General features: G+C 35.1%; 1 non-coding gene across 1 annotated transcript; it reads left to right on the plus strand.

The window, feature by feature from the left end:
* Window positions 1–1,158: 1,158 nt before the first annotated feature.
* Window positions 1,159–1,267, plus strand: LOC127748066 (small nucleolar RNA R71). The gene has a single exon (XR_008010009.1). It is a non-coding gene; the product is annotated as a small nucleolar RNA R71 (small nucleolar RNA).
* Window positions 1,268–14,504: the final 13,237 nt, after the last annotated feature.

A 14,504-nucleotide genomic window follows, 5' to 3' on the forward strand; every position in this document is an offset into this window, starting at 1 on the left:
ACACATATACACCGAATTTAATACCCAAAGCACAAATTCAGAATATTTAGATAGAATTATAGTATCCTCACTTTACCTAGGCTTCATATAAGCAAGAGTGAACGTTTTTCTCAAGCTAATTAGATCCTAAAACATCAAAAGGCAAAGAAATTCAACACCGCTACATAATTTTCAAAAATTGGGGGAAGGAGTGGTTGAGAGTAATAAAGTAAGTTACCTATGAAATTGTTGTGGTAGAAACGTAGAACTCAATGCGGTGGTTACGTGGCCTCAAACGGTGCGGCGACCGGAGCTCGGATTGGAAAGTTACGGTGTTTTGAAATTAAGGTAAGGGTTTCATACCCTTCTCCTACCCTGATACGTTCAGCGCTGCTTCTGTTGCATTTGGGGGAGAAAATGAGCTTTGGCTTACTTAAGTGCTGGGCCGGTTGGGCCCGCAGGCCCGGTTTGGGTCCGGTACAACTCGTTCGGCCCGTTCAGTCAAATCTTGGGCCAAATTTCTTGAAATTAGTGTCAAAATTCTCGTTTTGATGAGCTCTATCCTAATTTAATATTATATTCACATTTCTAATTTTCTTTATTAAAAAATTAATTTGTTGACTAATTTACTAATTTAACGGGGTTTACAGGAATGGTGGTCTGTTGTTGAACCTATTTTGGTTCCTTCCACCTTGATTATTATTGAAGCCTTGCTGAGGCTTCTGTTAATCCTTCCATGAAAAGTTAGGATGGTTTCACCATGATGGATTGTAGGTGTTTTCATAGGGTTCTCCCATGTAATTCACCCCCTCCATGGTGGGTTGCTCAAGATCATAAGCTTCTACTTCAGAAGAAACTTCTTAGTGCTGCCAGCTGCAACTTGCATTCCAGTCAAATGCTGAGATATCATATTAACTTGCTGGGTCAAGATCTTGTTCTGAGCCAATATGGCATTAAGAGTATCAATTTCAAGAACTCCTTTCTTTTGAGAGATCCCATTGTTCACAGGATTTCTCTCAGAGGTGTATATGAATTGGTTATTTGCAACCATCTCAATAAGTTCTCTTGCTTCTACAAGTGTCTTCTTCAAGTGTAGTGATCCACCTATAGAGCTGTCCAATGATATTTTGGACATCTCAGACAGACCACCATAGAAAATTTCTATGATAGACCATTTTGAGAGCATGTCAGGAGGACAGCTCTTGATTAGTTGCTTGTATCTTTCCCAAGCTTCATAGAGGGATTCACCTTCTCTTTGTCAGAAGGTTTGAACTTCCACTCTGATTTTTCTCATCTTTTGAGGAGGAAAGAATTTAGCTAGGAAAGCATTGACTAGCTTTTCCCAAGAGTCTACGCTCTCTTTTGGTTGAGAATCTAACCATATTTTAGCTATGTCCCTTACAGCAAAAGGAAAGTGCATAAGTTTGTAGACCTCAGGACTCACTCCATTGGTCTTAACAGTGTCACAAATTTGCAAGAATTCAGCTAAGAACTGATGTGGATCTTCTAGTGGAAGTCTATAGAACTTGCAATTCTGTTGCAGAAGAGCGGCTAACTGAGGCTTAAACTCAAAGTTGTTAGCTCCAATGGCAGGTACAGAGATATATCTGCCATAAAAATCAGAGGTAGGCATGGTGAAGTCACTAAGAACCTTTCTTGCCTCTCCTCTTGATTAGGTTTGGCCATGTCTTCAGCTTCTTGTTCATAATCTTCTGAAAGGTCTCTTCCAGAGTGTTATGCTTTAACTTGTTGTAAGCTCTTCTTTAAAGTCCTTTCAGGTTCAAGATCAAGATCAAAGAGAGGTTCTTTATCCCTGTTCCTAGTCATAAACAAGAAAAGAAGAAACCAAGGACAGAGGAGAATGGGAGCTCTATGTTCAAGAAAAGAGGACTCCCTATGAGATATGAAGAAAGAAGAGAAAGAAAAAGGAAGATAGAAGAAGGAAAAGAAGAATTCAAATATTTAAAAGTAGAAAGAGAAACAAGAATTAAAATATTTTTGTTTTTATTTTATTTATTTAAGAAATTCAAAAATAAAAGTTAATAAATTAAAAAGATTTGAAAATTAAATGATGAATTTGTCGAAAATAGAAGAGAGAGATAGAAGAAAGTTTTCAAAAATAGCAGAGAGAAGAATTAGTTAAGAAGTTTTGAAAAAGAAGAAAGAGAAAATAGTAACTAGTTAAGAAAAGATTTGAAAACAAGATAAGATAGAAGATTGGAAAATATTTGAATTTAAAATTTGAAATTAGAAAAGATAAGAAACTAGAAAGATTTGAAAAAGTTTTGATTTTAAAATTTGAATTTTAAAAAGATAAGATAAGAATTTGAAAAAGATAAGATTTGAAATTTGATTTTGAAAAAGATTTGATTTTAAAATTTGAATTTTGAAATTTAAATTTTGAAAATTGAATTTGAATTTTGAAAAAGATTTGAATTTGAAATTTGAAATTTTGAAATTTGAAATTGAATTTTAAATTTTTAATTTTAAAATAAGATAAGATAAGATTTTGAATAAGATTTGGTTTTGAGATTTGAAATTTGAAATTTAAAACTAAGATAAGATAAGATAATGATTTTGAAATTAGAATCTGAATTTTTATTTAAAACTTTTTGAAAATTTAATTAAAATAAAGATAGAAAAGATATTTTATTTATTTTTTGAATTTAATGAAGAAAGAGAAAAACAACAAAAAGACACTAAACTTAAAATTTTTAGATTTAGGATCCTAAGTTTTCGAAAATTTGTAGACAAACAAGAAAAAGACACCAATCTTAAAATTTTTAAGATCAAAACAAAAAGAAAAATAAGAACACTTTAAAGATCAAGAAGAACACCAAGAACAAAACTAAAAAAATACAATGAAAACAAGAATATGCAAAAGACACCAAACTTAAAAATTTTAAAAACTAAGGACACAATTTTTGGAAAACTTAAAAGAAAAGACACAAGGAGACACCAAACTTAAAGATTGACTCAAGACTAAAACAAAAGACACTAATTTTGAAAATTTTTAGAAAAAGACTCAGAAATTCAAAAATTCAACCAAGAACACAAACACAAGACTCAAACGAAAAAGAAAGATTAAATAAAGAAAAGAAAGGTTTTTGAAATTTTTTTTTGAATTTTTTCGAAAAAGAAGCAAAAAATGAAAAGAAACTAACAAAATTAATGACAATACCTAATCTAAGCAATAAAATAATCCGTCAGTTGTCCAAACTCGAACAATCTCCAGCAACGGCGCCAAAACCTTGGTAGCACGAATCTCCACACTTCGTATAACTGAACCAGCAAGTGCACTGGTATAATTCGAAGAACTTTAAAACTGTATATTTTTTGTGGAAATTCAAATTTTGTAGAAAAAGATATGATCGTTGGAAGTTGGTGTCAAAAATCTGATTTCTGTGATGTTGCAGAAATTGTGGGTTTTGGTTTGTGTGTGCACGCACACTGTTGTGCGCTTGCTTTGTGCAGGGGCCATATTTTGACTTGTGCGTATACACACCTTTATGCGGACGGACACCATGTGGTTTTTAGAAAACGTGCGTACGCACAGACTGGTGCATACGCACACATAGGGATATGCCTAATGTTAAGAGCGTTCACACACTCTAGTGCACACACATACTCTCTGAAATTTGCAAGTTGTGCGTACGCACAACATCATGTGTACGCACATATTGAAAAACTCTTTCGGTGGTGCGTACGCACAATCCTATACGTACGCACACTGCCCCGTTTTTAAGAAAACCTTGTTTTCAACAGTTTTACCTTCCCGGCAAGCTTGCAAATTTCTGTAACACTTGTTTAAAATATTTTTGTTAGTTTTTAGACTTTGAATCAAGGGAGGACACATTAATTGAATTAAAAAGGTGTATTTTTGGTTATAGGTTTAGAAGACAGAGAATTCGATTTCTGAAGTTGTGGGTGAGCGGGCAAAATACTATATCTGGGACAACTAGGAGGAGTTGAGAGGTGATGATAGCTGATGGTAAATTTGAGAAAATTGAGACTGATGATGGTTATGATGAGTTGACGACTCAAAAAGGAATGATGATCTTGTTGAATGTTGAAAGTGTGCCAGGCGCTATATCCTAGGGTTAAGTACGATAGTGTGCAGGGCACTATATCCCTGGGATTAAATTATGTTTAATAACCTTTTCTGCTACAAGAGTATGCCAGGCACTATATCCTTGGGCTACGCATGCGAGTGTGCCTGGCATTATATCCATGGGTCAATAGAATGGGTAGGGCACTATATCCCTGGTGTTGCAGAAATGCTTCATTTGAAAGGATGTGTCGGGTTGGCATTTATAGACCAACAAGTGATATCATGAGCCAATAGGAAAGACATTTATCATATGCATCTTTTACCTATTTGTGTGCTTTGCTTAATTTCTGTTATGCCTAAATGAATCACATGTTTACTTGCTAATTGTTCTATTTGCTGTACATGTACTTTACTTCTGCTTTACTTGTCTGCATTACTTGTGTTTTCTACTGGGATTGACGAGGCTTGGTAGGCGGGGGCGATGGGATCGGATGGAGGTTAGGCTGGCAAAGGCTGTGGGACAACGGTACTATGTTAGTTAGAAATCCCATAAGATAGAATACCTTATTTAAGCTTGAATATCTGTATCGGTGTGAAGTTCTAGGATTGCCTTTGGCATCCCAAAACCTTACATCTTATATATTGTACACTGTTACCATACTGAGAACCTCCAGTTCTCATACCATATATTGTTGTTGCTTGTCAGATGCAGGTCGTAACCCACCTCGGTGAGTTGCGAGATGGTGACAGAGCGGAGGATCTTTTGTTATCTTTTTGGTATTTTTGATTATTTTGTTGTAACACTTTTCTGTTTTAGACATTATGGCCTTAGATGCATGATTTGAGAGATAAGTTGTATAAGTTATTTTAAACTTCAAAACTCTATTGTATTCAGTTTGACTAGCCGGCTTAAACTTTGCAAGCTGTGACTAGTCCTCTTTTTAGTATTTCACACTTATATATATATTTACTTAAATTATTACCTTGTGTATCTTGGAGCTATCTACAAGGTTATTCCTTCATCGGGCTTCTAGGTATATATGTTTTTGGACATTGATGAATGGATATTTTATACGTTTTTTGGCATCATTTTCATATAGATTTTATTATGTTTTGTTTAAATTTTATTATATTTTCATAGATTTTAGTGAAAATTTCACTTTTTTGGATTCTACTTTGAGTTATTATATTCTATGATGATTTCAGGTAAATTCTGGCTGAGATTGAGGAGCTTTGGAAAAGTCTAATTCAGAGACAGAGAAAGGACTGCAGATGTTGTCAGATTCTGACCACCATGCACTCGAAGGAGCATTTCTGGAGCTACAAGAGTCCAAATGGTGCGCTCTCAATGGCTATGGAAAGCTAACATGTAGGACTTTCCAAAAATATTTTTTTTATGTATTTTGTTTTATATCCTGTTTCTAGTGCATTATCATCTTTATTTATGTCTTAAAGCTAGGAAATATTCCATGCATCTCTCACCTTGCTCGAAAGAAAATTTTATATGAAAAAGAATAGGGAGATACTTGAATTTCGAGTTATATCATAAGAATAGTTCAATTATTTTGATGTGGTGGCATTGCTTTTACTTTCTGAATGCATGAATGAACAGTGAATGTTTGATGTTGAAGTTAAGAATGTTGGCTCTTGAAAGAATAATGGAAAAAAAGAGAAGTATTATTGGTAAACTGAAAAATCCAAAAGCTGATTCTTGAAGCAAGAAAAACCAGCAAAAAGAAAGAAAAAAAAGAGAAAGGATCCAAGGCTTTGAGCATCAATGGTTAGTAGGGCCTAGAAGAAACAAAATCTTGGCCTAAAAGTTCAAAAGAGCTGATTCCCCTAACTATATGCTTGTGGTGTGAAGGTGTCAAGTGAAAAGCTTGAGAGTGAGCAGTTAAAGTCTTAATCCAAAGCAAAAGAGTATGCTTAAAAACTCTGGACACCACTGGCTGGGGATTTGAGTGGATTTCATCACATAAACCTACACTTAAGCACCAAAATAGCATACTTTTGTGTTCTCTCCCTAAATTGAGCCTAATTGTGAAAACATGCTATTTTGTGCTTAATTTGATTAATTTTTCCCACTTTTATCCCATTCGATGCCTTGATGGTTTTGATGAATGATTTTAGGTGTAATAAGTTGGAATGGCTTGATAAGAGTGGAAGGAAAGCATGGAATTGGGAGAAAACATGAAGAAATCAAAGGAGAAGCACACACTGGCGTGTGCGTACGCACAACCTACTGGGCGTACGCACAGGAACCACACACCCATGTGTGCGTACGCACACACCTGTGCGTACGCATGCGTCCCAGCGCGTGACTCATTTATTGCAAACCGGAGGGGGAGATTTTTGGGCTTCCAAAGCCCAGTTTTGGATCTTTGAGGCTGATTGAGTGCTATATCAAAAAGGCCCTCTTTCCGTGTGAAAGGGGGGAGCAATTAGGGTTAGTTTAGTATCATGTAGCTCATTTTCTAGAGAGAGAAGCTCCCCTTTCTCTCTAGAACCTAGGTTTCTTAGTTTAATTTCTTGTAATTTCTACCTTTAATTATTGTCTTCATTTACTTTTCCTTGTCATTTATTGTTATTGCATCTTTGTTCTTTCCTTCTTCTTGCTATTTAATTTCTCTTGTTCTTTTATGTTTATGACACTTTGTTATCTTAATTTTCCATTAATGCAATTTATGTTTCCTTGTTAGTATTGCTTTCTTTAGTTGTTATTATGATTTTCTTGCTTTTGGTAGTTAGCTTTTATTTTTAATGCAATTTAATATTATTTTATTTTCATACACACCAAGTGTTTGATAAAATGCTTGGCTTAGTTTTCACTTAGTTTTTCACCACTCTTGGCTTGAAATTGATGACTTTGGTGATCCTTGAGTCATTGATGTCCCTTCTTGTTTGATATATTAGAGTTGTTAGTTGATTTGGTTTCCATTGACTCTGTGTGACCCGTAGTGTTGACATATGACTTATGGATCGAAATCTACTATGCCTATTTGACTTATCCTCGATGTAGGATTGACTAAGTAGGATTAACTCTTCATAATCATCATGTGTTTGTGGTCAATGGCTAGGATTGGTAGCCTTAGCCCTCAATTACTTGCTAAGAGGTTTCTTGCATTTTAATTTTCCTTGCTTTGACATTTATTTCTTGCATGTTTAGTTTTCACACTATTGGTTGAGAGATTGGTTGTTTGGGTGGAATTGAGTTATGGATGTCCATTCCGCATTATGTGAGGATTGTTAATTGGTTTGGTTTCCCTTGACTCTAGGTGACCCACTAGTGTTGACTTGGGACATAGGGATTGGAATCAATTTTGACCTTTTGACTAATTCTCAAGTAGGATTGACTAATTGGGATTGATTCCACACATTTGCCATCTTTGTGGTCCATAACTTGGATAGGAATCCTAAATTCCCCAATTCTCACCAAGAGTCCTTTTTAGTATTTAATCTCCATTTTCATTGCTTTTAATTGTTTTCTTTTAATTCCTTGCATGCTCATTTAATTTCTTTTCATTTACATTTCTTGCCGATTGCCATCATCCAACCTCCATTTCCTCCCATAGCCAATAATTGACACTTAATTGAAACTCCTAGGGAAGATGACCCGGGAGTCTAAATACTCTCGGTTTATATTTGGTTTGAATTATGATAACATTTGATTGATGATCAATTGTTGGGTTTGGACTGTACTTGCAACGTCAATCCTATTTTTAGTACAAAAATCTAAACCCATGCTCTTGGTCATTGTCAAATTTGGCGCCGTTGCCAGGGAGTTGTAATGGTGTATATTGTTAGCTATTGTGCATATGTGAATATTGTGAATAGCTTAATTTTTGTTCAATTGTGCATATGTTGCTTGCTTATTTTTAGCTATTGTGAATATGTTAATATGTGAATATCTTGCTTTTTGTTTGCTATTTGTGAATATGTTTTGCTGCTTTTTTTTTTCTTCTTGGGAGCTCATAGCTTATGGGACACTCCATCCAAGCTTGGTGCAATTAATGGAGAGTTTGGAGACCCAAGCATTGTTAAAGCTTCTCACCTGTGTTCTGTGCATGTTCTGTGCGCACGCACCCACCTGTGTGCGCACACACCAGCTTAGGCAGCCTTTGTTGAGAGCGTTCGCACGCCTTGTGCGTCCACAACCTCCCTCCTTTTTCCTCTGTGCGTGCGTATGGACTTGTGTGCGTACGCACAGACGGAGAGATAGCTGGCAATTTCGACATTTCATATTTTTTCTTGTAAAAAAGAACTGTCTATTGTACGTGCGTACACCCGGGTGCGTATGCACACTTCTTGATGCACTCTCTGTTCAGAGCGCTCGCACACACTTGTGCGTCCGCTCACCCTCCATTTCTTTATCCTCTATGCGTGCGCACACGATTGTGCGTACGAACACTTTTTAATTCCTTTTTTACCCGGAGCACTCGCATATAGTTTGCGCTTGCAGACCGTCCCCTGTTTCACCTATTGTGCGTACGCACGCCCCTATTTTCTCACCTCTACACTTCTTTTTGTCTCTTCACTCTACTTCTTCTCTTCTTCTTTCTTCCACCTCTCTCTTCTCTTGCTTTTATCCTCTTCTCTAATTGCTTTACTTTATTTTGTTTGCATTTCATTTCTACCTTAGTAATTATATTAGTTTTGTTTAGTTATTTGTTAATTAAATAAGTTTCAAGTGTTTGCTTATTGTTGATTGGGTTGCTTCTTGATCGAATCTCATGAATGCACTTATACTTTGCCTTACATTACTAGCACCTAATTAGATTTGCACATTTACATGTTGCGTATTAGGTGAAATTTTTATAAGTGCATAATGAATTTAGTGAATTGAGTTGAACTACTTATTCATCATGGTTCTTAAGTGAATATAATCACATAATAAGGTATTTGTTCCTTGTTAATGCTTTGCATTTTTTTTAGTCAACTTGACTTGATTCCTATCAAGACTTGTCACTTTTTGTATCAAGTACCTTATACATGTGATTATTTCATTATTCCTAAGTGTGAATAAGTAGTCTCTTTTCATCATTAAATTGATTATTGTTCATTGTGCCATTTTGTATTAATTTTGCGCTTTCACTTGCACAATTTCAATATCCAATATCTCAAATACTCAATTCACTTTTGTGGTTACCTAAGGTTGCTTGCACCTTAAGCTTTGCTATCTTTACATGCAACCTAGGCCACTTTATTGAGGAACATGCTATTTCTTTTGATTATGTGGTTACCTTTTTAACTAACCAACGTGTTGTGTTCTAAACCGTGTGCAACTAGAATACACACATTGTCTTTTATCATGCCACACACATATGAACTTTTCCTCAATTGTTGTTTAACTGTTTATATAGCAACCCGAAGCCCCGATGCCCACCAGCTGAAGGTGGAACCTCGCATCTCTTCACCCCCAGATTGAGTGCATGCACGGAGGACCGTACAACATTTAAGTCTGGGGGCGGATCCACAAAATTTGGGGCATAACTTTCTCTGTCTCAACACTTTGCATTATTCTTTAGTTTTTAGTAGCTATGTTTTTGTGAATATTTGCTTAGTTTGTTTGTATATATCTTTGCTTGATTATAGTTTTATGATAGTTATATTTGCATGTTGCCTAAAGTAAATAAGTTTGGTAAAACAACAATGAATTTTCATGAAATCTCTTTTTGGGCGTTCCATTGATTGGATTTGAAAACCCCTTTTGAACTTGCATAAAGTGTTTTTATGGGACATAGAAAAGAGCTTGAACAAATACCAAGTGATATTTGAGCCTTAATTGTGTGGTTGCACAATTTTAACCATAAATTTTGTTCTTGTGTGTTATGCTCCTTTTATGATTGTGATCTTAGATTTGCTTTAATCTATATGTCCTATATTTGATGTTTTGAATTGCATTTAATATGATTGAGGCCTTTTTTTGAAATTGAACTCACAAACCCATATGGCCAATCCTTACATCTACCCTTGTAAACCACTTTTTGAGCCTTTAATTCCCCTTTGTTATCAGTTTAAGCACATCTTTCACCCTAAGTGAAAGACCATTATGTCCTTGAATTTTATCTTTGATTAGCTTGGGTTTGAGTGTGTGTGTTAATCAAGTGGTGGGGGAATTTGTGGGAAATATTGGTGGAAAGTTATTTTGGGTATTCATGAGAATATTTGGAAAAGTGGGAAAACATTCATGCATTCATTACTTAAAACATATGCATCTCTCTTATATGATGAAAGAAAATTTTGGTGTACATAATTTGTATATAAAAAAAAAGAAAAACAAAAAGAAAAAAGAAAAAAATATGATAATAAGGATGTAAATAAGAGATGCATATGTGGTTGAATTGAAAAGAAGCATGCATGAGTGAATGTGAGAAAAGGATAAATGAGTAGTTAGGTTGTTTTGTTATGTATATAGGATGATATAAGAATAGGTGGGATACTTGAGCTAATCAAAGATCCAATTTATTAGTCCACTTAACCATATTAGTCCTACCTTTACCTGAGCCCCATTGCAATCCACAAAAGTCCTTATGATATTTGCATTCATGCATCAAATATTAGTTGATTGTTAGACGACTTGCAAATTTTTGAAAAGCATGATTAAAGGAGGATTGAGTGATTAAGCCCTAAACATTGAGCGACTAGAGTGTAAACACATCTAGTGAAGGGTTCAATCAATCAATTCTATGTTTCCTTCTCTTCTCTTGTATTTTCTTGCAAGTTGTTGGAATGAATTTGAAATTTTCAAATCAAATCTTTGGACATTGATCATAATGCTATATTTGCTTTGTCTTAGCCCTAAGGTTTGTTTTGGATTTATTGAGATTCTCTTGCATAGTTTCTTGCATGTAGTATGCATTGAATAAATTGCTTACCCTTTGATCATTCTCCTTTGTATGTGTTTAACATGAGGACATACTATTGTTTAACTGTGGAGGAATTGATGAATCCATATTTCATGATAAATTTTGGTTTGATTTGAGTGGATTTCATCACATAAACCTACACTTAAGCACCGAATTGAGCCTATGTGTGCCTAAACCTATACTTTTGTGTTTTCTCCCTGAATTGAGCCTAATTGTGAAAACATGCTATTTTGTGCTTAATTTGATTAATTTTATCCCACTTTTATCCCATTCGATGCCTTGATGGTTTTGATGAGTGATTTCAGGTGTAATAGGTTGGAATGGCTTGATAAGAGTGAAAGGAAAGCATGAAATTGGGAGAAAACATGAAGATATCAAAGGAGAAGCACACACTAATGTGTGCATACGCACAACCTAGTATGCGTATGCACAAGAACCACACAGCCATGTGTGCGTGCGCACAACGTCCTGTGCATACGCACAAGAAGGGAATCAGCAAGTGTGCATATGCACAAACCTGTGCGTACGCACGCGTCCCAGTGAGTGACTCATTCATTGCAAATTGGTGGGGGCTATTTTTGGGCCTCCAGAGCCCAGTTTTGGACCTTCCGACGCAGATTGAGTGCTATTTCAAAGAGACCCTCTTTCCATGTGAAAGGGAGGGAGCAATTAGGGTTAGTTTAGCATCATGTGGCTCATTTTCTAGAGAGAGAAGCTCCTCCTTCTCTCTAGAACTTAGGTTTGTTAGTTTAATTTCTTGTAATTTCTGTTTTTAATTTTTGTCTTCATTTACTTTTCCTTGTCATTTATTATTGTTGCATCTTTGTTCTTTCCTTCTTTCTATTTTATTTCTCTTGTTCTTTTATGTTTATAACACTTTGTTATCTTAATTTTCCATTAATGCAATTTATGTTTCCTTGTCACTATTGCTTTCTTTAGTTGTTATCATGATTTTCTTGCTTTTGGTAGTTAGCTTTTATTTTTAATGCAATTTAATATTATTTTGTGCATTTTAATTTTCGTTGCTTTGACTTTTATTGCTTTGACTTTTATTTCTTGCATGTTTCGTTTTCACACTCTTGGTTGAGAGATTAGTTGTTTGGGTGAAATTGAGTTGTGGATGTCCATTCCACATTGTGAGGATTGTTAATTGGTTTGGTTTTCCTTGACTCTAGGTGACCCACTAGTGTTGACTTGGGACTTAGGGATTGGAATCAATTATTCCCTTTTGACTAATTCTCAAGTAGGTTTGACTAATTGGGATTAATCCACACAATTGCCATGTTTGTGGTCCATAACTAGGATAGGAATCCTAAATTCCCCAATTCTCACCAAGAGTCCTTTTTAGTATTTAATCTCCATTTTCATTGCTTTTAATTGCTTTCTTTTAATTCCTTGCATACTCATTTAATTTCTTGCCATCTACATTTCTTGCCGATTCCCATCATCCAACCTCCATTTCCTTCCATAGCCAATAATTGACACATAATTGCAACTCCTAGGAAAGACGACCCGGGAGTCTAAATACTCTTGGTTTATATTTGGTTTGAATTGTGGTAATGTTTGATTGATGATCAATTGTTGGGTTTTGACTATACTTGCAACGTCAATCCTATTTTTAGTGTAAAAATTTAAACCTATGTTCTTGGTCATTGTCATTCACCTAGTTAAGTGTCTGTGGCGTTTATGTATCCGGTGGTAATACTGGAAAACAAAGGGCTTAGGGTCACGGCCAAGACTCAAAAGAAACTGTGTTCAAGAATCAAAAAGAGCTAAACTAGGAGAATCAATATTATCATCTAGATTTTGAGTTCCTAAAGATGCCAATTATTCTGAGGTTCAAAGGAAAGTGAGATGCGAAAACTATTCAGAAGTGAATAGCCACTAGTCCCGCTCATCTAATTGAAACTAAACTTTATTGAAAACTCTAAGATTTTTTGTATCCTTCTCTTCTTTTAATCCAACTTTGTTGTTGGTTGCTTGAGAACAAGCAACAATTTAAGTTTGGTGTTATGATGAGCGGATATTTTACACACATTTTCGCATCATTTTCATATAGTTTTTGTTATATTTTGTTTAAGTTTTATTATATTTTCGTAGGTTTTGGTACAAAATTCACATTTTTTGATTCTACTTTGAGCTGTTCTATTTTATGATGATTTCAGGTAAATTCTGGCTAAGATTGAGGAGCTTTGGAAAAGTCTGATTCAGAAACAAAGAAAGGACTGCAGATGTTGTCAGATTTTGACCTCCATGCACTCGAAGGAGCATTTTTGGAGCTACAGAAGTCCAAATGGTGCGCTCTCAACGACTATGGATAGCTAACGTCCAGGGCTTTCCAGAAATATTTTGTTTTCCATGTATTTTGTTTTTTTTCTTGTTTCTAGTGCATGATCATCTTTACTTATGTCTTAAAGCTAGGAAATATTCCTTGCATCTCTCACCTTGCTTGAAAGAAAATTTTATATGAAAAAGAATAGGGAGATACTTGAATTTCGAGTTATATAATAAGAATAGTTCAATTATTTTGTGATGGTGGCATTGCTTTTACTTTCTGAATGCATGAATGACCAGTGCATGTTTGATGTTGGAGTTAAGATTGTTGGCTCTTGAAAGAATAATGAAAAAAAGAGAAGTATTATTGGTAATCTGAAAAATCCAAAAATTGATTCTTGAAGCAAGAAAAAGCAGCAAAAAGAAAGAAAAAGAAAAAGAAAGAAGCGAAAAAAAGAGAAAAAGCCAACATCTCTTTAAACCAAAAGGCCAGAGCAAGGATCCAAGGCTTTGAGCATCAATGGTTAGGAGGGCCTAAAAGAAACAAAATCTTGGCCTAAAAGTTCAAAATAGCTGATTCCCCTAACTATATGCTTGTGGTGTGAAGGTGTCAAGTGAAAAGTTTGAGACTGAGTAGTTAAAGTCGTGATCCAAAGCAAAAGAGTGTGCTTAAGAACTCTAGACACCATTGACTGGGGATTCTAGAAAAGCTGAATCAAAATCCGAAAAGGTTCACCTAGTTAAGTGACTGTGACGTTTATGTATCCGGTGGTAATACTGGAAAACAAAGCACTTAGGGTCACGGCCAAGACTCAAAAGAAGCTGTGGTCAAGAATAAAAAAAGAGCTAAACTAGGAGAATCAATAGTATTATCTATATTCTAAGTTCCTAAAGATGCCAATAATTCTGAGCTTCAAATAAAAGTAAGATGCCAAAACTATTTAGAGGTGAATAGCCACAGGTCCCGCTCATCTAATTGAAACTGAGCTTCATTGAAAACTCTGAGATTTGTTGTATCCTTCTCTTCTTTTAATCCTACTTTGTTTTTGGTTGCTTGAGGACATGCAACAGTTTAAGTTTGGTGTTCTGATAAGCACATATTTTATATGCTTTTTGGCATCATTTTCATATAGTTTTTGTCATATTTTGTTTAAGTTTTATTATATTTTCATAGGTTTTAGTGAAAATTTCACATTTTTGGATTCTACTTTGAGTTGTTGTATTTTATGATGATTTTAGGTAAATTCAGGCTGAATTTGAGGAGCTTTGGAAAAGTCTGATTCAGAGACAGAGAATGGACTGCAAATGCTGTCAAATTCTGACCTTCATGCACT

The sequence above is a fragment of the Arachis duranensis genome, chromosome 5, assembly GCF_000817695.3.
Source record: "Arachis duranensis cultivar V14167 chromosome 5, aradu.V14167.gnm2.J7QH, whole genome shotgun sequence".
Lineage (NCBI taxonomy): Eukaryota > Viridiplantae > Streptophyta > Magnoliopsida > Fabales > Fabaceae > Arachis > Arachis duranensis.